Raw genomic sequence first — 23395 nt, 5'->3', positions numbered from 1 at the left:
ACAAAAATTTGATCAACAAAACCCAGAAAGAGAAGCTAGGAGAGGATTACCTACCAAGAAGGTCTGTCTCAGGGGACAGTGAGTTAGGGTGCAGAGACTAGAGAACCAGCACAGGGGCAACAGCTGGGAGAAGCCAGAGGACCAGCTTTAGCTGCAGAGGCTTTGGTGTGTGGCAGTGTGAGAACCAACTTTAGCCATGGAGTCTTTGGCTGGGGGAGAGTAGCTATAGGAGGGTGAGTTCCAGCACTGAGAGTTTCAGAGCACACCTGGAAAAGGACCAGCTGGGCTGGGATCTGAGCACCATACTTTCAGCAGAGCCCTCTCCCCAAAACAAACAGTAAACAACCCCACCCCCTTCAGGCTCAGGTGTGGACAGCCTAGTTCACTGAACTGAAAGGGAGGGCCCAGCCCATTGTTCAAGGTCAAATCTGGGGCTGCTGCTCAGGGTCTCAAATACTCCAGACCCCTATTGGCCAGCCTTTGGAATTACTAAGCCAAGTGAACAAAGCCTCTAAGATCTTCAAAAGCAAACCTCTGAGAGCCACCCCAACACAAGATTTTAAGAAGATGAAAGAAAGCCAGTGAAAGGTGGGGGGGGGGCATGGAGAAATACTTAGAAGAAATAGATTCTAACCCAGAGAGATCTAGCACTTCTGAGGAGAATATGAATTGGTCTCCAGCCCAGGAAGACTTCCTTGAAGAATTCAAGAAGGACTTTAAAATTCAATTGGAAAAATTGGAAAAAGAAACTCAAGAGAAAATTAACATCTCACAACAAGAAAACTAATCCTTGGAAAGTACAATTGGACAAATACAAAAAGAATACTTCTCTCAAATCCTCAATTGGGCAAATGCAAAAAGAATATTATTTTCTCAAAACTATACTTGGGCAACTGGAAATCTTCAAAAATAGAATTAACAAAATAGAAAAGCAGTTGCAAAAGGTAAATGAAGAAAATATTCTCTAAAAATAAGAATGGAATCAGTGGAAACTAGTGATTTCATGAGACAACAAGATTTTGTAAAACCAAAAACAAAAGATTGAAAAATAGAAGAATGTAAAATGCCTCATCAGCAAAACCACTGACCTCAAGAATAGATCAAGAAAGGACAACCTGAGAATTATAGGCCTTCCTGAAGACAATGAAGAGAAAAAAAGCCTGGAATGTATATTACAGGATTTAGTGATGGAAAACTGACCTGATATGATAGAACCAGAGGATAAAATACTTATTGAAAGAATACATTGTGGGGCGGCTAGGTGGCGTGGATAAAGCACTGGCCCTGGAGTCAGGAGTACCTGGGTTCAGATCCCATCTCAGACACTTAATAATTACCTAGCTGTGTGGCCTTGGGCAAGCCACTTAACCCTGTTTGCTATGCAAAAACCTAAAAAAAAAAATACATTATTCCCCTCTGGAAAGAGATCCTAAAATGAAAACACCAAGGAATGTTGTGACTATTAGATAAAAGAGAGCTATCAGATAAAAGAGAAAATCCTGTAAGCAGCCAGTAAGAAACAATTCAAATACCAAGGAACCACAGTAAGTATTACACAGGAACTAGCTGCATCAACATTAAGGAATTGAAGGGCCTGGAATGGGATATTCTGAAGAGCAAGGGAGCTTGGAATGCAGCCAAGAATCTACTACCAAACAAAGCTGAGCCTTCTCTTCCTGGGGGAAAAGATGGACATTTAAGGAAGTGGGAGACTTCCAACATTTCCTGGTGGAAAGGCCAGAGCTAAATAGAAAATTTGGACATCCAACAGAAGGCTCAAGAGACACATGAAAAGGTTAAAAAGGGCGGGGTGGATAAAGAAAAAACTACTATCCAATAAGATGAAACTGGCTATATCCCCACTTGGGAGATTCTCATAACTCTTCATAATTGTAACTCCATTAGAGAGAATATGCTTAGCCAAAATAGATAGTCATTCATGACATATCCATGAGACTGTTATCCAGTAAAATGAAACTGGCTAAATCCCTATCTGGGAGAAAGACTCTAATAACTCTTGAGAATTGTAACTCTATTAGAAAGAATATACTTAGCCAGAAGTGATGGACGCTTATAACTTCTGTGACTCAGATAGAATGATTTAAAAACACTACCTCTTTAAAAGGGGGACAGTAAGGAGACAGGTAAGTACAAAAGACCTATTGTAATAGAGGAGAAGAAGGGAGGAGATGAGAACCACCTGAATCTTCCTCTTATCAGACTTGGCTTAAAGTTAATTTAGACACACAGTTGGTTAAATTAAGAAACTTATCTTACGTTTCAAGTATTAAAAGGGGAGGGGGAGAAAAAGGGGAACTAACAGAAGGGAAAAAAGGGGAGGGGGTTGATATAGGAGGGTAAACACACTGCAGGTATGGTGGTATTTAGAAACAAAACACTGGGGAATATGGATGGGGGGAAGGGGGAAAATACAAACAAAAGGAACATATCATGGAGGGCAATAAACAGTAATTATAACTTTGAATGTGAATGGGTTGAACTCTCCCTCAAAATGTAAGTGGATAGCAGAAGGGATTAAAAACCAGAATCCTACAATATGCTGCTTACAAGAAACTCATTTGAAGAAGAGAGATACTTACAGAGTAAAGGTAAAAGGTTGGAGCAAAATATACTTTACTTCTGCTGAAGTGAAAAATGCAAGGGTAGCAATCCTTATCTCAGACAAAGCAGCTGCGAAATAGTGTTGAAAGAGATAAGGAAGGAAACTATATCCTCCTAAAAGGTACCACAGACAATAAAGTAATTTCAATACTAAATATGTATGCACCCAATGATATAGCATTCATATTCTAAGAGGAGAAGTTGAAAGAGCTACAGAAAGACATAGAGAGCAAAACTCTACTGGTGGGAGACCTCAACCTCCCATTCTCAGATTTGGATAAATCTAATCATAAACAAGAAAGTAATTAAGGAGGTAAATGGATCATTAAACAACCTACATATGATAGGCTTCTGGAGGAAACTGAATGGGGATAGAAAGGAATATACTTTTTTTTCCTGCAGTACATGGCACTTAGACAAAAATTAACCATATGCTAGGGCATAAAAACGTATGATCAATGGCAGAAGTAGTGAACACATCTTTTTAAAATCATAATGCAATAATGGACCAGGGAGATATAGACCCAAGAACTGATTGGAAACTGAATAACCTCATTTTAAAGAATGACAATTTTAAAGAATATCAAACAACAAATTATAGAAAGAATTAATTATTTCATCCTAGATAATGACAATAATGAAACAATATACCAAAACCTATGGGATGGATTTAAGGCGGCTATCAGGGGATATATTATGTCTATAAATGCTTACATGAATAAATTACAGAAAGAGGAAAACAATGAACTAAATATGCAACTAAAAAAATTAGAGAAAGAACAAATTAAACCCCCTCATTAAATACAAAAATAGAAATTCTAAAAATTAAAGGAGAAATTAATAAAATCAAAAGTAAGAAAACTATTGAACTAATAAACAAACCCAAGAGTTGGTTTCATGAAAAAAAACAATGAAATTAAGAAACTTCTGGTCAATTTGGTTTAAAAAGAGAAAGAAGAAAACCAAATTGCTAGCATTACAAATGAAAAAGGTGAACTCACCACCAATTGGGAAGAAATTAAAGTAATAATTTGGAATTATTTTGCACAACTCTATGCCAATAAATTTGACAATCTAAGTGAAGTAGATGAATTTTTACAAAATATAAGCTGCCCAGATTAAATGAAGAGGAAATTACAAACCTAAATAACTCTATCTCAGAAAAAGAAATTCAACAAGCCATTATTGAAGTCCCTAAGAAAAAATCTCCAGGGCCAGATGGATTCACAAGTGAATTCTATTAAACATTTAAAGAACAATTGGTTCCAATTCTATATAAACTCTGGAAAAATAGGTGAAGACGGAACTCTGCCTAACTCTTTCTATGATTCTATGATACCAATATGGTGCTGATACCTAAACCAGGAAGAGTTAAAAACAGAGAAAGAAAATTATACACCTACCTGCCTGTTGAATATAGATGCAACAGTCTTAGATAAAATCTTATCAAAATGATTACAACAAGTTATCACTAGGATAATGCATTATGATCAAGTAAGATTTATCCCAGGAATGCAGGGTTGGTTCAATATTAGGAAAACTGTTAGTTTAATTAATTATATCGATTACAAACCTAGCAGAAATCATATGATTACATCTATAGATGCTGAAAAAGCTTTTGACAAAATGCCAAGAGTTGAGTGAATGTCCTTCAATTGAGGAATGGGTTAACAAACTGTGATATATATATATATATATATATATATATATATATATATATATATATATATATATATACATATATGTATACACACACACACACACACACATGTCATGGAACACTATTGTTGTATTAGAAACCAGGAGGGATGGAAATTCAAGGAAGAATTGAAGGATTTGCATGAACTTATGCTGAGCCAGATGAGCAGAACCAGAAAAACATTGTACACCCTAACAGCAACATAGGGGTGATGATCTTGATGGACTTGCTCGTTCCACAAGTGCAACAAGCAGGGACAATTTTGGGCTATCTGTGATGGAGAATACCATCTGTATCCAGAGAAAGAATTGTGGAGTTTGAACAAAGACCAAATACCTTCAATCTAGGAAAAAACCCGTTGTCTTATTATGTAATTTTGATATCTCATACACTTTATTTTTCTTCCTTAATGATATGATTTCTCTCTCATCACATTCAACTTAGATCAATATATTCCATGGAAACAATGTAAAGACTAACAGACTGACTTCTGTTGGGGGGGGAGCAAGAATAGGGGAAAAAATTTGTAAAACTCAAAATAAACAAAATCTTTAAAAAAATTAACATCTAACTGCAAGGCATTCTATCAGATAGCCACTATTGATTGCTCCTTGTTAGGCATACAACAGATCTATTTAGTTAAGCAGTGTAAGAGATACAAGAGAACTATAAGAAATGTTTATTAAAGGAATACTATTTTTTAAAAAAGATTAGATTATTAAGTCCTCAATTTTTTTCTGTCAGACCAAGGTTTTTATTTACTAATTTTTTGCATTTAAAATGTTCTTCAATGATATCTTTGTCCTGAGATTCCTTGCCATAGTCCTTAACAACAGCATAACTGCAACCAATCACTTTACAGGGCTTTCCCTCTCTGTCAATTTTCCTAAGGCCTACCCATTCACCCAGCCTCTTATCACCAACTAATTTTCTATGATCTCTTATTTAGCATAATTTTATTGTATTATGATCTAAAAAAGATGAATTTAATGTTTCTGCTTTTATGCATTTAACTGTAAAGTTTTATGATCAGATTTTTGTAAAGGCAACACATTCCACTGAGAAATTGTTCTTTTCTATTCCCATTCAGTTCTCTTCAGATACCTAGCATATCTAGCTTACCTAAGATTTCCCTCATCTCTTTGACTTCTTTATCTTTTAGTTAAATTTATCAAACTTTGAGAGGGAAAAGTTGAACTCCCTCACTATTATAGTTTTGCTATCTGTAATTCATTTATCTTTTTCTTTGAAAATTCAAATGTTATAGCATTTGATAAATACAGGTTTAATATTGATATTACCTCAATATCTATGGCTTTATCATAATGTATGTTTATTCTATTTGTGTCTCTCATTTTTAAGTGTATTTCTTGTCAATAATATATGGTCAGATTCTGATTTTTAATTCTTCTGTTTCCTTTTTATGGATATATAAAGTGTATCCTATTAAAATTCAAAGTTATAATGAACTCCATTCTCCACTCAAATCCAGTTCATATGCTTGTCATGACATCATTGCTCTCATGTCAAGGTTTTCTTAAGAAAAAAAATGAAGGACAAACATTAGGGAGAATAAGGTTCTAGTATTACCAACCCTCTATCCCCTCCTTCTACTGTAACAGTTGTTCTATGTAAACCCCATTTATATCAAATACTTGCTACATTTTACCTTTCCTTACTCAGTTTTTTAGGATCATCCCAACATACTCAGCTCAGCCCCAAGTCTTCTGTCTATGCATACTCTTTGAAACTACTCAAATAATGATAACATTCTTAAGTTATAGATGATTTCTCCTATAAGAAGTAAACAGTTTAATCTAATATATATATATATATATATATATATATCCCTTTTAATTTGTCTTTAATGTCTACCTTCTTAGATTTCTCCTGACTCCTATAAGTCAAAATTCCCATTCAGTTTTGTTTTTTCTTTCTCATAAATATCTGGAAGTCCTTTAATTCATTGCATATCCAATTGTTTTGCTACATAACTACTCAGCTTTGCTGGATAAGTTGTTCTTACTTGGAAACCCACCTCCTTGGTCTTGAGAATGTCATGTTCCATATTTTTAGCCTTTTAATGTAGAAACTGCTAAATCTTGCAATATCCTGACTGTAGCTCCATAATTTTTTAAATTGTTTCTTTCTAGTTGCTGTTAGTATTTTCTCCTTGATCTGGAAGTTTAGGAACTTATTTATAATATTCCTGTGAATTTTCATCTTGGGATTTCTTTCAGATGATGGTTGGTAAAATTTTTTGTTTCATTTTTATATTCTCATTATAAAAATTCAAGGCAATTTTCCTTAATAACTTCTTGAAGTATGATGTCAAGACCATTTTTTCATTATGTCTTTTCAGTTATTCTACTAATTCTCATATTGTCTCTTTGGTCTGTTTTTCCTTAGTCTATTTGTTTTTATTATTTCTTGGTGTCTTATTACATCATTAGCTTCCCCTTGCCCAAATCTAATTTTTAAGGAGTTATTTTCTTCAATAAATTTTTGATTCTCTTTTTCCAGTTGATTGACTTTCTTTTCATAATTTTCTTGATTTTTTTGCATCATTCTTATTTTTTCCTATTTTTTCTCAGTCTCACTTATTTGATTTTTAAAGACCTTTTAAAGTTTTTCCAAAATACTTTTTGTGCTTGTGACCATTTTACATGCTCTTGAAGCAGAAATAGCTATTTTAATATCAGTCTTCTTCTGAGTTGGAACCTATATCTCTATCACCATAATAGCTCTCTACGGTGCATTCTCTTTTGCTTAATCATTTTTTAGTGTCTTATTTCTTGATTGTTAACTTTGTGTTAATCTTATCCTGAGGTATAAAGATTAATATCTCAAACTTCAGGTTTTCTGTGCTGTTGTATTCTGAGATCTCTACCCTTAAGCTGAAACCAAGGCTCCTAATGATACTGACATCACAAACACTCTTCCTCCCTCATGTCCTTCCCTTGATTATTAGATTCAGCTCACCTCTCTACCCTAGAACCAAAATCAAGAACTTCTTAGAGACCAAAGTTTGTACTCATCAGCATGTGCATATTCCTTCTCACTCACAGTCACAACCTGGAACTGTATCTAGTTAACACACCTGGTCCCAGGTCTAGTGCCAGTGAAGACCCGCTGTCTTCCCCTGATCAACAATGTGACCTCTCCACACTATCCATAGGGTCCATAGGAAGGTCTTAAAGCTGCCTTCGACTCTGCTGCACTCAATCAGAGTTTGTTCTCAGAGGTATCTACCCCAGGTTATCTTCACTTCAGGTAGACAAGATCTCCATTATATCTTTTCCTAAGGTCCTCCCAAGTTATCTTAGACTGGCAGCTACTTTTAATCCTTTCTTCTGCTCTAATGTTCACTTTGAGACATTATTTTAAATTATCTGTGTGAGAATTTTGGAGAGCTATGTGATTTCTGGCTTTATTCTTCCAGAACCCTTTCCATCTACTCAATTTTACTTGAGGTAATGTCAGACTTCATGGCCCTGCTGGTAAAAATGAACTTGGTAATTAAATGGGACAGAATATGTTTTCCCTTAACTTGAGACTTATTTTTCTATCAATAATTGACTAAGTATGCATAAAAGCTATTGGGGCAGCTAGGTGCCACAGTGGATAGAGCACCAGCCCTGGAGTCAGGAGTACCTGAGTTCAAATCTGGCTTTAAACACTTAATAATTACCCAGCTGTGTGGCCTTGGGCAAGCCATTTAACTCCATTGCCTTGCAAAAAAAAAGCTATTTTAAACAGCTTAAATATTTTGTCAAATTATCACTCAGTTTTAGCCTATTAAGAATATTAAAGTTATCATATATAATAGCTTTTTATCAATTCTCTTACAGGAGATAAAAATGAACTGTTCTCTAAACTTCCCTATAACCCACATCAAGTATGTGTCTTAGGAACAAATGATTTTACTATAATGAAGGTAGTTTGATATAGTACATTTTTATTTATATATGTCATGTTGGTAGAATGTAAGCTCCTTGAGATCATGGGTTATTTTGCTTTAGTCTTTCTGTCCCTAAGGATTAACATAATACCCTTCATATAGTAGGCATATAAATTTTATTTAATTGCTTGATGGTGGGAAAAAAAACACCTGATTTAGAATCACTAGACCCTAGTTCATATCCAGATGTTTATATTTGCTATGAATAAACTTGTTCAGGTTAAATTCCTTACTTTCCTCATTGGGAAGAGAGGGTTGAAGAAGGTGATCTCTAAAGGGCCTTCTAGTTCCAAATTCTCTGATCCTAAGGATATTTAAATTCCCTTATTTTTGAATGCTTTGAATCTTGTTAGTTCTAAAGTATTCCACTGCCCTCTCCATCTTTCCCTTCATCATCTAATGTGGGGGATTGTGGGCAAATGAAGTGGGCAGAGCTGAACCTTGGGTTTCTTCTGTGCCTTCTGGCCATGTAAAATGAGCAAAACTCTTCCCAGCCAGGAAAACATATGATACCATTTGCAATTGCAGAATGTGGCATGCTGTTCTCCTGTCATTATAATCGTCTGAGCAGTGTGGGGTTGGTTAGCCTTCCTTAACAATCATTAATCTATTGAATCTTAGTTACAGTGGCCCATCTTGGAGAGCAGCAGTCCTTGGCGAGAATCTGGCTGGGCTCTGATTCCATTGTGATAGAGGGAGCTTTGTTAAATCCTGCTGCTCAATGGTGTCAGAGGAGTCAAGGAAGAGAGTTGTTTTGTGCTAGGGGACAGTTTGTAGCTCTCTTCCATACCTCCCCGTCTCCTCAGTTACTATTTGCAGTCTCCCTTGATCTCCTGCTTGTCCCTTTATTTCTTCTTCTTGTGAAAGTTTCTTTCTGTTTGACTGGGAGTCTGTTTAGCAGACCATATTGTGAGTGAAGGTGTATCGTTTGTTGCCTGGTTTTGGCAACGTTGGGCAGTCAGCTGGGATGTAATTAAGACTCTGAGAACAGGCTGTCTTCTCCACGGGAAGGGCATGTTAGATGTTGCTGGGATTTGGGGCTGTCAGCTTGGCCAAGGCTGGAGACAGAGAGCTAGGGACAGAGATATTTCCTTTCATTTATAATCCCTTTATGTACAGTGTATGCACTTGGCAAAGTTTACATATAACCTAGTGGCTGGAGCTTACAAGTCAACGCAGTGAAATTAGCATATGTTACATGTATATTTTAGTAATATTTTAAAGCAAGTGCACATTTCCAAAGTGAATTATGCATGGATGACAGCAATAGGGTTGGGTTGCATTGGGTGTCAAATCCCACAACTTTTTGTCAAGACCATGGATTTTACACTAAAAAGGCAGAGAAACTAAACGAAGTAAAATATTTTTAATTTTTAACAGTTTGGTTCGGCCCAAGGAGCCAGGCTCTGACAGATATAACTGACATTTGAATAATTGGATTAATTTAGAGAAGGGCAAATCCGGTTTTGACGGTTGTACGTGTGTGTGTGTGTGTGTGTGTCTGTGTGTGTGTGTGTACATTTTTTTTCTTTTTGGGGTAGAAGAGGGAAGGACAGAGTTATGTGTTTTAAATATTCACTTAATTAAATACCAAGCACTAGTAGGCCATTAAACTAAATTTATAAAATTTCTATTTAGTTTGTACAGATATATGTATATGCACACAAATATATATTCTGTGTACATTATATATTATATAAATATATCTGTAATATACTTAATCATACATATAACTATATGCATATATGTACTTTGGAGTGCTCTTCTGAGAACTTAATAAGTACTACTTGAGATATTGGATGGTATTTGCAAAGACGGAAACTCACCATGACATTGGCAAGTCCTTTTCCTTCCCATGTCAGCGTGTTGTGAAAATCATAAGAAAAGTTAACATAACTTGTAAAGTACTAGTATCCATAATCACCATGTAGTTTTTTCCTTTAATTCTACATTTTTTTCAGTTTTACTGCAAGGCTTTTGTAGCCCATTTTTTTAAAGTTGTCCCAGAAATGTGAAACTGCATATACGGTACAATAATGTACCTTCACTCTAACCATTCTGCTAATGAAATTCCCTTTGAAAGCCAGAGTGTAAAGACTGGAAATTGTCACACACAAGCTTGAATAGTGGTTGGTAGCTGGCTGTGTGAGCTTTTTACCCAGCAGGACTTTAATAGATATTAACACTTGGGCAAGAAGTGTTGATGTGTTGTTTATAATGTTAGCACCCAGTTAGACAGGTATAACGCATGCTAAAGGAATCTTGTACAAATGCGTGTGTGTGTGTGTGTGTGTGTGTGTGTGTGTGTGTGTGTGTGTGTGTGGTCAGATTAACAAGAACCATAAAAGGCGAGGCATTCCACTTGAGATGGGGACCTCATTCTGTTCTCTTTATACAGAGCAAGCCTCCTTATCCTCTGTCAGAGTGGATGAAGTACAACAAGATTGAGCCCTTGATGGCATAGACAATTGGCATTTTTTAAGTTTGTGTGTTTCTTATAATCACTTCAGATTACAAAATGATGACAATAATAAAACTGCATTTAAAAAAGCCATACTCCAATTAATTTTAATGACCCATTTTGGTCTCTGAAAACTTATCAAAACACTTTCCTTCTCTCAACAGAGAGGTGAGGGTCTATGGATGTGGAATACCGTATGCACTTCTTGATATATTTGCCATGTCCATTGGTCTTCCTTAAATGTTTAATGTTAAGAGAAGACTCGGTGTGGAGGGTTGTTTAAAATGGAAGTGATGTAAAAACAAAAGATGTCAAAAATTATTTTAAAAATAAAATAACATCTTTCTACCCTTACACACAAAATAAGAGATTGGCATCTTTTAAGCACTGCCCATCAAGAATGGCTTTGTTACAGTTCAATCCCAGATTAGAAGAAACCAGATTCATAGGGCCCTCAAATAGATTGAGAAAATGGACATGTTTATTTTTCCCTCTTAAACTTACTCAGATATTCTTGAAGTGTTTCTAAATGGTTCTGAAACATTTTCTGGCTTGCTCTGTAAATGGGGCAATGAGACTTTCTTGTCTCCTGACTGGATTCCTTAGAGGATTTTCAAAGCCTTTTAAAATTGTGTGTTTTTCTGGGGCAGCCCTGAAGGTCCCAGGAGTGAAGTTGCCATCTGTCCTTTATATTAAAAGAATCTCCTGTATTGTATACCTGATGTGCTTGTCCCAGAGATAGATGTTGTTAATTAAAGGACAGCATTTGTCCTTTATCTGAAATAAATCTTCTTTCTTGCCTGGAGAACAGTTTTCAGATCCTTAGGAAACAGTTAAGGACATTCATCCTCAGAGTCCTGGTGCTTGTTGTGTTATTTTGCCCAGTATCGGCTCATCTTCTACTTTCACCAGATCAGCCATGTGGAACAAGAAACCACTTTTTAAAAAACATGGGTTCTAGTTATATTCTTCTTTTGAATGACCTTTCAATACAGAATTATAATGATTATAATTTATCCTGGGTAGTAATTTTTTATCCTTGACTCAACTTCACTGATTCTTCAAATGCACAGAAATGTTCATAACTATACCCCTCCACAATTTTAAAAAAAGCCCATAGAAGTAACTATGCTACTTCTTCCTCCCGTTCTTCTTTTGTTAACAATCAGGGTCAGAGAATACACATTTCTTCCTGACTCAAACCTGCTTCTTCCTGCAAAATTCTCAGTCTGAAAATGATTTTAGTCTCCCTAGGTTTGTCCAAAATATCTGTAAATTTATATCATTTAGTTCTTATTTTTGTTGTTGTTATTCAGTTGTTTCAGTCATATCCAACTCTTCATGATTCCATTTGGGTTTTTCTTAGTAGAGATACTGGAGTGTTTTCCACTTCCTTCTCCAGTTCACTTTACAGATGAGGAAACTAAGGCAAACAGGGCTTGTCCAGGGTTACACAACTAGATTTGAATTCAGGCCATCCTGATTCTATGCCTGGCATTCTATCCATTACTTTGTTTTACAGATAAATAAACTGAAGCCAAGTGAAATGACTTGTCTGAGGTCACACTAGTAAGTAGATTACAGAATCTGGTTCCAGTCCAGGTCATCTTACACTTAATCCAATGATACATTCAGTCAGCAAGCATTTATTAAGCACCAATTGTGTATAAAACTTGCTATTTAGGCACTTTGATTGGAAGGACAAAAATGGAGCTATAGAGGTTTTACATTCTCTTTGAAACAATATAAATACATAAGAATACCAAATAAATTCTTATTTATTTGAAGCTACTTCTTCTTATGCCAGGCATTCTGCAAGAAGTTTGTAGTATTAGAGACAGCAAACATAGGAATGGATACTCTAGTGAATCAGGCAAGCTGGTTGGTCCAGCTGGCCTTCAGTGATGAGGAAAAGAATGTGCTTTCCTGGGCAGCCAAGGTAATAAATAAGTTGATAGAGATAGGTGGAACATTTGTTATGGTTTTAATGAGATGCATATCTTCTAGATGAAATCTAAAAATGCTATCTTCATTTTTTCACTTTCATTTTTTAAAAAAGTTTAAACATGGGAAGAATTCTCCACAGACCCCAAGACTATTTTCTATTGAATGTATGTCCTTCTTTCAGTTAACAGTTTATAAGTAATTTAGGAAGAGACTTCTTGGCGCATACTTTCCACCCCCAGGACCCTTCTTCCAGTATTACTGCAGCTGCTACTTTTAACTGTGTGTTAACTTGGAACTTGGCCAGGTCCCAAGCAGCGTCCCCTTCTCTGAAAAGGGCTCCTATATGTCTGGCGAACCACAAGCCCATTGCTCTATCTGCCAGAGTGTTTTTGGCAGAACCACTAACAAAATCCCATCAAAATTATTCTATGCAATGAAGTAACAAATTTTACCTGATGGCAATTTTTTTTAACAGTTAATCTCCATGACATGCTAGCATTTGTGATTATTTGTAGAGTTGTTGTCCACACACACACACACACACACACACACACACACACACACACCAACCTCTAATTCAAGGCTCTTGCCCTAGTACAGATTTTGGTGATAGATGATAACCAGAGTTTCTCTGCAATATAGTTTGACAAAAAGACACAGGACTAATAGTTAACCAGAGGTTTTGACTCTCCCTTTAGTTTTATGGCAGCTAGGTAGCACAGTAGCTAGTACCTGGACCTGGTCAGACTCTTAAGCTGTGTGACCTTGGGCAAGTCACTTAATCTTTGCCTTCCCTAGTTTCCTTATTAGATAATAGCACTTATCTCACAGGGTTAGTGAGGATCAAATCATTGTAAAGCACAGTACATGGCTGACATATAGTTAAGTACTAGATAAATATTGTTTATCATTATCATTATTATTATTGTGCAAACAGACCAAGTCACTTCATCTCCACAAGTTCTCAGTTTTTGTAGCTGCAAATCTCATGAAGATATAAAGATAAAAAGTATGCTTTAAAAGAGCTTTGAATTCTTCAAAAATAAGAAAGTATTGTTGAAAGACTAGGCTTGAGTGTTATATGAGGTGAAATAGACTTTAGTAGATATGAGAAATATAGTGGAACCTACTAAAGTGAGGAGTTCATATCTGAGGGCTTTCACTTTGGACAGGTCATTTGGAGGCTTCATTTCCCTTATCTATTTTTTAAAAATTGTTTACTATTTATTTTCCAAATACATATAAAGATAGTGTTCTATATTCACCCTTTTGCACATTTTTGAGTTCCACATTTTTATATCACCCTCTCTCCCCACCCCCATCCCCATGACAGTGAACATTCTGAAATACATGTTCAAGTACAATCATTTAAATATTCCATTATTAGTCATATTGTGAAAGAAGAATTAGATCTAAGGGTAAAAAATCTATAAAAGAAGTTTTTAAAGTGAGCAGAATATGATTTTCTCTGTTTTTTAGATTCTATGATTTTTTTTCTTCTGGATGTGAATGACATTTTTTATAGCAGGTCTCTCAGGAATGTCATTGATCACTAAACTGCTGAGAGGAGTTGCAGCTATCATAGTTGATCCTCTCAGAATGTTGCTGTTAAGTGTATATAATGTTGTCCTGGTTCTGCTTACTTCACTCAGCATCAGTTCATGCAAATCTTTCCCAGCTTTTCTAAAGTCTGACCACTCATGATTTCTTTCTTCCTTCCTTCCTTCCTTTCTTCCTTTAACAATTTATTTTTTAAACTGCATGCAAAGATAGCTTTCAACAACTATTTTTTGGTAAGGTTTTGAGTTCTGAATTTTTTCTTCCTTCCCTCCCAACAGAGAGCAGTCTAACATAGGTTATATATGCATAATTGTTAAGCAAATTTCTGTATGTTTTGAAAGAAGAGTCAGAACAAAAAGGGGGGTAAGCCATGAGAGAGGGAAAAAAACTAGAGAACACAAAACATTTTAAAAGTTGAAAATAGTAAACTTCTGCCTACATTCAATCTCCACAATTCATTCTCTGGATTTAGATGGTATTTTCCATCACAAGTCCTTTAGAATTGTCTTTGATTATTGTACTGCTGAGATGAGCAAGTCCCCACTCATTTCTTACAGAACAATAGTACTTCATTGCATTCATTTTCCAAATAGTTTGTTCAGCCATTTTGCAATTGATAGACATCCCCTCCTTCTCCAACTCCTTGCCATTACATAGAGAGCTGCTATAAATATTTTTGTAGATGTGAATTCTTTCCCCTTTTTTATGATCTCTTTAGGATAAAGACTCAGTAATGGTATTGCTGGATCAAAGTGGAAGCACAGTTTTATGCTAAACATATATTCAATAGTTATGTTCAGATGATTAACTACTTTATAGGTAATTTTCAATGTCTTTTGTTTTCATACTGATTTCTTGTACCAATGCTTATAAAATGCGAAATAATTTTAAACTAAGCAAAATGTCAGCCCCACTCCACATCCCCCCAAATAGGAACTATATTCTATAAACCCTCCAATTTGGTTTTTAATACACTATTTTTGTGTTAACCATTCATTCCATTGCTATTTTCTTTCACCTTGGACAAGTCTCTTCCCCTCTGGAGATTTCAGTTCCCTTATCTATTAAAAGAGATGTGCTGACTCAGGTGATCACTGAGATTACCTAAATAGCTATATATGGGGTCTTTATAGCTCCAAATCTTTTGAGCCTATGAAGCTTTGAGAAGCTATCTAGCACTAACATCTTGTGATGCAAGAGAAAGTTAAATCCAACTAAAGTTATCATAATCTGCCTTGCCAAAGTTGTAGCCACATAACCTGTGACCCTAGGTAAGTTACTTATTTGTGTTTCACTTTCCTCATCTGTAAAAATGAGGGATTAAGTCTAAATGCCTCCAAGATCCCTTCCTACTCTAAATCTATGGTCTTAGCATCCTATAAACTCTTATGGTAGCATTGGAGATGAATTCTGCTATTGTCTTTAGGCACAGAGCACTCTAAGCTTCCATAGCTGCATTTTTGATTTATGGGTCCTTTGAAGCACTGTTTTTTTTTTTTGTGTCTTGTTTTGTGTTAGTGTTTACAAGGCAATAAGGTTAAGTGATTTGCTCAAGATCACAAAGCTAGGTAATTATTATGTATCTGAGACTGGATTTGAACTCAGGTCCTCCTGACTCCAGGGACAGTGCTCTATCCACTGTGCCACCTAGCTGCCCTCAAGCAATGGTTTTTTGAAGAAGTAAGTATGTTCTCTTAGTTGGATCTTCCAAAGGAAGGAGAGGGAAACATGGAAACTTTTATTCCAGGACAAGTGAAATAAGTATCTATTGACAATTTTATAGCAAAATAAAGCTGTTGTTTTTGGCCCTGAAGAGGTGACCTCTGCAAAGATGTGCAAGGGAATACTGCTTTCTGTTCTCCATATTCCCCTAGCACCCTAATGCCCTTAAAGTATTGGAGGAATTTTAATTCAAGAGAAGCAGGTAAGATGAGAGCACTGTCAATTTTTAATAGAAGAGTATTCATCTCTGATTTAATAATATCTTTTGAAAAGTTTGGTTCAGGACCCCAGATGGCATTTAACCTCCTGAACATAGAGTATCAGTCATAGCAGGGGAGCAGGTGTCCTGGCACAGAGAGCAGAGGATATTTTTATTTGCTGGGCACCAGCCCATTTCAGGGGTTAGGAGTGGTGTGGCAAAGCTTCATGGCAGGAGGCTGACCTGAGATGCTCTCTCCTAGTGCAGGGCCAGGCTGCCCCTCCCACGCTGCTGGGGAAGAAACTTTTGGATGTAGGTCATTTACACTCCAGGAAAATCTCTCTTAAAAATTAGACTAATTTTCTGTTCATTTGCTACTTGCAAAATTCACTCATTTTGAGTATGATGATTACAGACTTACTTTAGTGTCTCTTTAACACTTGTGATGATGATGCTTGGGCATTTTTCCCTAGAGCTGAACTGGAAAAAAAAGTAAATTTTTATGTAATGACCAAAATTTTAAAATATTTAAATATAGAAAGCAATTTTCTCAGAAAAAAAGCAGTATAATGGAAGGAACACCAGCCCAGGAATGAAAAGACTTGAACTCTAACTCTTACTGATAACTTTGGATCACCTCTGTCTTATCATCAAATGGGAACAGTAATAATAATAATAATAAAAATAATAAGAGTACCTAAACTGCCACACAAGATTGGCATAAAGAATAAATAAATAAATTAAATAAACATTTAGGAAAATACTTTGAAAAAGAATCAAATTCCTATACAAAAAAAGCAAGATTTGGACTTGTTAGAGAATTGCTTGATTTTTGCAGAGATATTGAGTCATAACCACAGAGCTTTTTTGCAGACTGAAAAAAAAAATCTCACCAAGCAAATCAGTCTTTACTCATCCTTAGGAAAGCATTTGAGTATAAATGAGCAAGCAAAGTATTCCCTAGTTATAGGTGAGAGTTTCTCTGGTATAGAACTGAAAGAGGGGGTATTTCATTCACATACGCACAAATTACAGAAACAAGATAACTTGAAGTCCATTCAAAAACTCTGGCATATAGGGAAATGCAGCTTACTCTTTATTAAAGAATCTTTTTCAAATGCAATCACTACCTGGGAGCCCTGAATACTCCAAGTTTGTCACTGACATTTTGTGTACAAGCAACTTGTATTGAGTAGTGATAAATGGATTATCTTAAATGTCATTCTGCAGTGTTTTAGAGTTGCAAGTTAGAGTTTTGATATTGAGTTGTTGGTTAGTATATTGCATACCAATCCTTGGTGGTGAAATAATCTCCTCAAGTTGCATCCAGAAATGTCAGAGTTGCTTATTTCTTCAAATCACCCATGGCAATGTTTCTATTACAAGATATGCAGAGAAGAAATGTGCAATAATGTCAAGCTATTTATAGAAAAATTTCCTAGGACTCTCTTTTTTAGTTGCTTGTATATTTAATACCAGAAATATATTTGTATATATAAACATATACACACACACATGTAAATATATGTATATAATTCCCATTCTTTCCTAATTGACTTCCCCTGAGAAGATTTCATTTTCATTTTATAAGGAACAGATTTTAGGATAGTAGTTTTCAAACACTCATGGTTATAGGACTAGACAGACCTAATATATCATCTGGTTCAACTCTCTCATTTTATAGGTGAAGAAAATGGGATTAAATAATTTGCCTAAATTTGCCACACATAGTAGATATTATAATGGGAATTCATAGTAAAGTCCAAAGACTTCAAATGCAACACTCTTTCCAATATACAGCACATAATTAACATTTAAATTATTGCAACAATGTTAATTTTCATATATCTTTGAGGTTCAGTTTCCAAACAAAATTTTTTTGAATTTATCATCTTTAATCTCCAAAAGAGTTTTATTTCATATTACCTATTGAACTTTATCCTTTCATTCCAGTCAACACTAATTTGAGTTTTCAACATTCATAATATATTTTCTGAGATAGCATAGTATAAAATTTTAGTCATTTTATGTTCAATAGATAGAGAGGGAAAGATAACCAACTAAAATTCAATTACTTGCAAACCTTAGGATTTGATTGGGAAATGCATTTTTTAATATATAAATTGATTTATTTACCAGCAACATGCAAAGATAATTTTTGACATTCATTTTTGTAAGATTTTGAGTTCCACATTTTTCTCCCTCTCTTCTTTCCTTCCTCCCTCCCCTTGACAGCAAGTAATCTGATATAGGTTAAACACATATAACTATATTAAACATATTTCCACATTAGTCATGTTTTGAAAGAAGAATTAGAATAGAAGGGGAAAAATCATAAGAAGAAAAAACTATAAAGTATAAAACAAATTTTAAAAATAGAAAATAGTATGCTTTGTTCTGCATACAGACTCTGTGGTTCTTTCTCTGGATGTGGATGGTATTGGAAAGTGTATTTGAAATGTTGGTTTTCCCCCCCAAAGAAAATTTTTATTGGCATGGGAAACAACAACATTCAGCATGTTTTATATACATAATGCATGATTTTCTCAGGTTCTTTCTCTCCTCTCCTTCCATGCTCCCTTCCTTCCTCTTCTTTTTTTTTCTTTTTTTGTAAAAAAAGACCCAATTAGAATAGTCTAGCAAGTAACATATTATTAGAATTTGACTTGGATCAAAGACTATGACCAAAATATGAATAAGCATTTATATTGTGTCTTCTGTGTTCTTTGGTACTGTACTAAATGCTTTACAAATATTATCTCATTTGATCCTCTCACCTCCTTTGTAAGATACAAATTTTATACTGTGCTATCTCAGAAAATATATTATGAATGTTGAAAACTGAAATTAGTGTTCACTGGAAAGAAAGGATGAAGTCCAATAGGTAAAATGAAGTAGAACTCTTTCAGAGATTAAAACTGATAAGTGTAAAAAACTTTTTTTGAAAACTGAGATAAAAGATCTCATGTGATCCACTGAACTTACTCTGTAAGTACTGTTATTCCCATTTTGCAGTGGAGGAAACAGAAATTTGCCTGGGGTCACACAGCTAATAAGTGTCTGGACCTGGATATGAACTCAGGTATTCCTGACCCCAGGCCCAGTAGGTGATCTGCTGGGCCACCTAGCAACTTCTAATCTTATGAAATACTTGTCTAAATGGAGTTTTAGAAAAATCCTAGGTAATCAGGGAAGTATCAAAACTGTTGTTTATAATATTTTTTTCAGGGGCAGCTAGGTGGTGCACTGGATAGAGCACCGGCCAGTCAGGAGTACCTGAGTTCAAATCCGGCCTCAGACACTTAATGATTACCTAGCTGTGTGGCCTTGGGCAAGCCACTTAACCCCATTGCCTTGCAAAAAAAAACCCTAAAAATAAATATAAAATATATTTTTTCAACCTAGAAAATTAAATGATTTTTTCATAAACAAAATAAATTAGCAGATGATATCCCTGAATGTGCTATTTATTACTTATTACTTGTCATATAAGAATAACATTAAAGAAGCTTATTATTTTCTTTCTAAGTATTGAAAGAAATTAAAAAAGACACCTATATCAGGATGCTAATTCTTGTATTACCTGTGAATTTCAAATTAAAAACATATGAAATCCTTTGTTAAACATATATATCTCTATATAAATATAAGCTACAATTTTTATTGTTTTGACAATCACTAATCCTAGATGTACTCATCTAGTACATAGAGGTACTTGATAAATGAAGATTGACCAGCTGACTGACATAAAACTGCCCCTGAGTTCCTCAGGCTGGTGGAGCCCAAATTCTGGCAGATTATCCCACGTTAAAAGTACCTTCAGTATGATTCTTGTAACAGACTATATCTTCTTTCCAAGGGCAAGAGTACAGAGAGACTCCTCATTAGGAGGCTGACCATTTAGTGATAAATTCTTTGGCCATGACAACTCATGAAACCTTATCTGTAACAATAATAACTTATTGACATTGACAGTCATGTCCTGGCTAGGTCTTTGGATCATATGCCTGCAGTAGGATGTTGCTCTTATTCATTGTTCATCTGTTTGTGTGATCTATCCCTTCAAATGCAATCTAAATTGAAAAGCTAAAAATATCCATTCAGTATATTGTGGTCAGCCTTAGGAGGATTTTGCAAACTGATTTTTTATTATCAATATGCAACTATGTAACACTATTCCAATTAAGCTTTTAAAGAGAGTTCCCTTCTAGAGCCAGAATGTAAAGCAACAAAAAAGTACACATTTATGTATATATCTAGTATTTCTTAACTGTTACCAACTCAACTTTCCTAACTTGTCATTTATAACTACATTTTGTAGCTTTAATCTTGAAATTACCAAGAAGCTTGTGAATTTGCAAGCTTGTCCCCAGCTAGTGCGATTTAAAAGAAAAAAAGTGTTCTCAAACCCCACTTTCCTCACATCCAACTACAGGCAATAATTTATTTGTACTTAAGTTTTGTTTCTCCAACTAATGAACTATACCCATGATTGTTCACATCATTGGAAGAAGAAAATCTGATTTTGACTTTCTACGTCACCCTTTTTGAATTAAAACATGGAAAAGTTAACTTTCTTGCCTGTATTTGTCTTGTAACTGTTTTGATTTTTTGTTTATATTTTTACTCTCATCAGGAAGGAATTGTTACCAAACATATAACATTTTAGGCCAATTTATGTGAAAATGCAAAGAATGTGAGATGAGTTCAGGAGATAAATTGAGATTAGAAATAAAGATTTGGTATTTATCTAATAGAACCTAGGGCAGAAATTGGGACTGGAAATATTGATTTGGGATTCATTTTTATTGGGGGGGGGGAGAATAATTGAAATCATGGAAGGAATTGATATTATAAAGGGAGAGAGTATTGAAAGGACATCAACAGACACATGGAAGGTCCCCATATGTTAAGGAATGTGGGGAAGAAGGCTATTAGAGAAAAGACTTGGGTATTGAGGAAAGCCTGGCGAGAGACTTATCACTGAAGTAACAAGAGAAGAAAGCTTCAGAAATGTGGTCAGATATGTCAGAAGCTACAGAAATTTCAAATATGAGCCCTGGAAGGAGCCATTGCAGCTGGCAGTTAAGAAGTCACTGGGGAACTTGGAGTGAGCAATTTCAATAGAGCATGGGAAGGGACACCTCCTTGTAGAGATTTGGGTGTCAGTGGCAATGAGGAGGTTGATGGAGTTAGACTGTATACTCTTATTTCTAGAAGTTTAGCAGTAAAGGAAAGGAGGGAATATAGTAGTTTGAGGGCCTAGCAGGTTTAAGAGAAGAGTTTCGAATGTGCCAAGATAAGTTACAAGAGGATAATGTAGGTAGAGAAGGAGAAGCTGAAAATGAAAAGGACAGTTATGGGGAATATGAGTTGTTAAGATAAGTTTTAGGGAGAGTTAAATGACCTCGGCAGAGAAGTTAACATTCACTGGCAAGGAGAACTACCCCATTCTCTGAAATCCGAAAAAAAAAGAAAAAAAGCACTGAGAGATTTTAAGTTATAAGGAAGGAGACAATTGAACTCATATCAAATGGCCTGCCTTCTCTACGAATTGGGAATAGAAGTCCTCTATTGAGAAGTATGTAGTAGCCTTTGCTATTGATGCTTCAGAAGCTAGTATTTTTCCTCCTTAAAAAATCACCTTGTTTTCTTTATATACGTGCATAAATATGTATATGTGTGCATATCCATGTACACATGCATGTATATTCTACTTTTATAGAATGTAGGATCTTTGAGGACAGGTTCTAGAATAACTCCTAATTGATAATAAAGGCTTATTGATTGACTAAGAACTTGTAGAGCAGAGGCTGAAATTCAGTCAGTTATTATAGAAAATATGATTTAAAAAGTTAATAAAAACAAAAATATTGCTTTTCATTAGTGAGGACCCAATTGTTTTTTGATAGCATGAATCTCTAGTGAGCCCATTCACCATTATTTGATACCTTCTGCTAGCAACTTTACCCTGCTTGAAAGATGGTATGGGTTTATGTAAGGTTTGGAATTAACAAGGTAAGGGTGGGGGAGGGGGGAGAGACAGTCAGAAAAAGAGAAGGGGGAGAGGAAGAGGGAGAGGGAAGAGGGAGAGAGAGAGAGAGAGAATAGAAGAAAAGAAAAGAAAAGAGGAGGGGGAGGAGGAGGTCTTGCAGATGAATGACCCTAGGTTTAAGATTGCAGAGACTGGGGAATGAAATTAGAATAGGTGTAGTTATCTAGAAGAGTAGGGCACAGAACAGTTCCAAACATAGTAAGGGAATAGAAAAAAAAAATAATAGAATAGGAGATAATGTTAAAGTCAAAGAAATTTTATCCAAGTGGTTCCTTTGTGGAGTTGAGAGTTTTAGTGGATTCTTCTCTCTGCCACAACAGACCTAATAGCTGTAAGTTTATTACTTGTTTGGGAGAGCTCATCATTTTCACCAACATGAATTCACCTTTTCAAGATTCAAAGTGCTTAGAAGTGTTGCTTCCTGGCAACAATGCCCAGAAAACACAAAATTTTCCAGCCCTACAACAACTAAATTATAGTCACCTTTCACCCAAGTCTCTGCTATGTTTTGGAAATAAGGAGCAAGTAAGAAAAATTGCAACTCGAAGTTGGTAAAGTTTTAAGTGCACAAAGCTGGTAGTGTTTAGATCACAGTCCTAAATTACTTGAGGGCTTCTGCTAACATGGAAATAAGACTCTTCACTGCTGAGGGACTGGATATTCAGATAGATTTTTTCATGAAGGAAATAAATATTTCAGCATGCAAACACTACCCAAGTAAGGGGTGATGCTTCAAAACAGGGTCAGAGATCAGTTCATCTTTTAGATGGCTTCAAGTTTAAAGATTACTGCTAACACCAAGCTTCATATGGTAAAGTAATTACTGTTTGCTAGTGCAAAATAAAATGTACATTCATTTTTGCTTCCAAAGATCATGAGACTTCTATCAGTGATTTTGTGTTCCTCATTATACTAGAGATGGTATGGGAGATGATGATTTTCTCTATCATAACTACCAGAAACAATCAAAAGTTCATTTTCTTTCCAGTACAACTTTAAGCAGAGCTAATTTTTTAATGATGGATAAGAACAATGTTTTTCCACCTTTAATGGCAAGTCTCTCTCCTTTCCATAGTTCCAACTTTAAAATATCCAGTCCACCCCTCAGGGGCTGATTAATTTGTAGAATAAAAGTTTGGTCAGGTAGTCTGAATTGGTTCTTTAAGTGT

At 35.3% G+C, this 23395-nt stretch overlaps 1 protein-coding gene across 7 annotated transcripts in view; it reads left to right on the top strand.

The window, feature by feature from the left end:
- The window catches only part of FTO (FTO alpha-ketoglutarate dependent dioxygenase), a 477648-nt gene that overhangs the window by 314561 nt on the left and 139692 nt on the right, over nucleotides 1-23395 (top strand). The window lies entirely within an intron of this gene.

This window comes from Macrotis lagotis, chromosome 1 (assembly GCF_037893015.1).
Source record: "Macrotis lagotis isolate mMagLag1 chromosome 1, bilby.v1.9.chrom.fasta, whole genome shotgun sequence".
NCBI classification, from domain to species: domain Eukaryota; kingdom Metazoa; phylum Chordata; class Mammalia; order Peramelemorphia; family Peramelidae; genus Macrotis; species Macrotis lagotis.
This window is presented reverse-complemented; position numbering and strand designations above follow the sequence as displayed.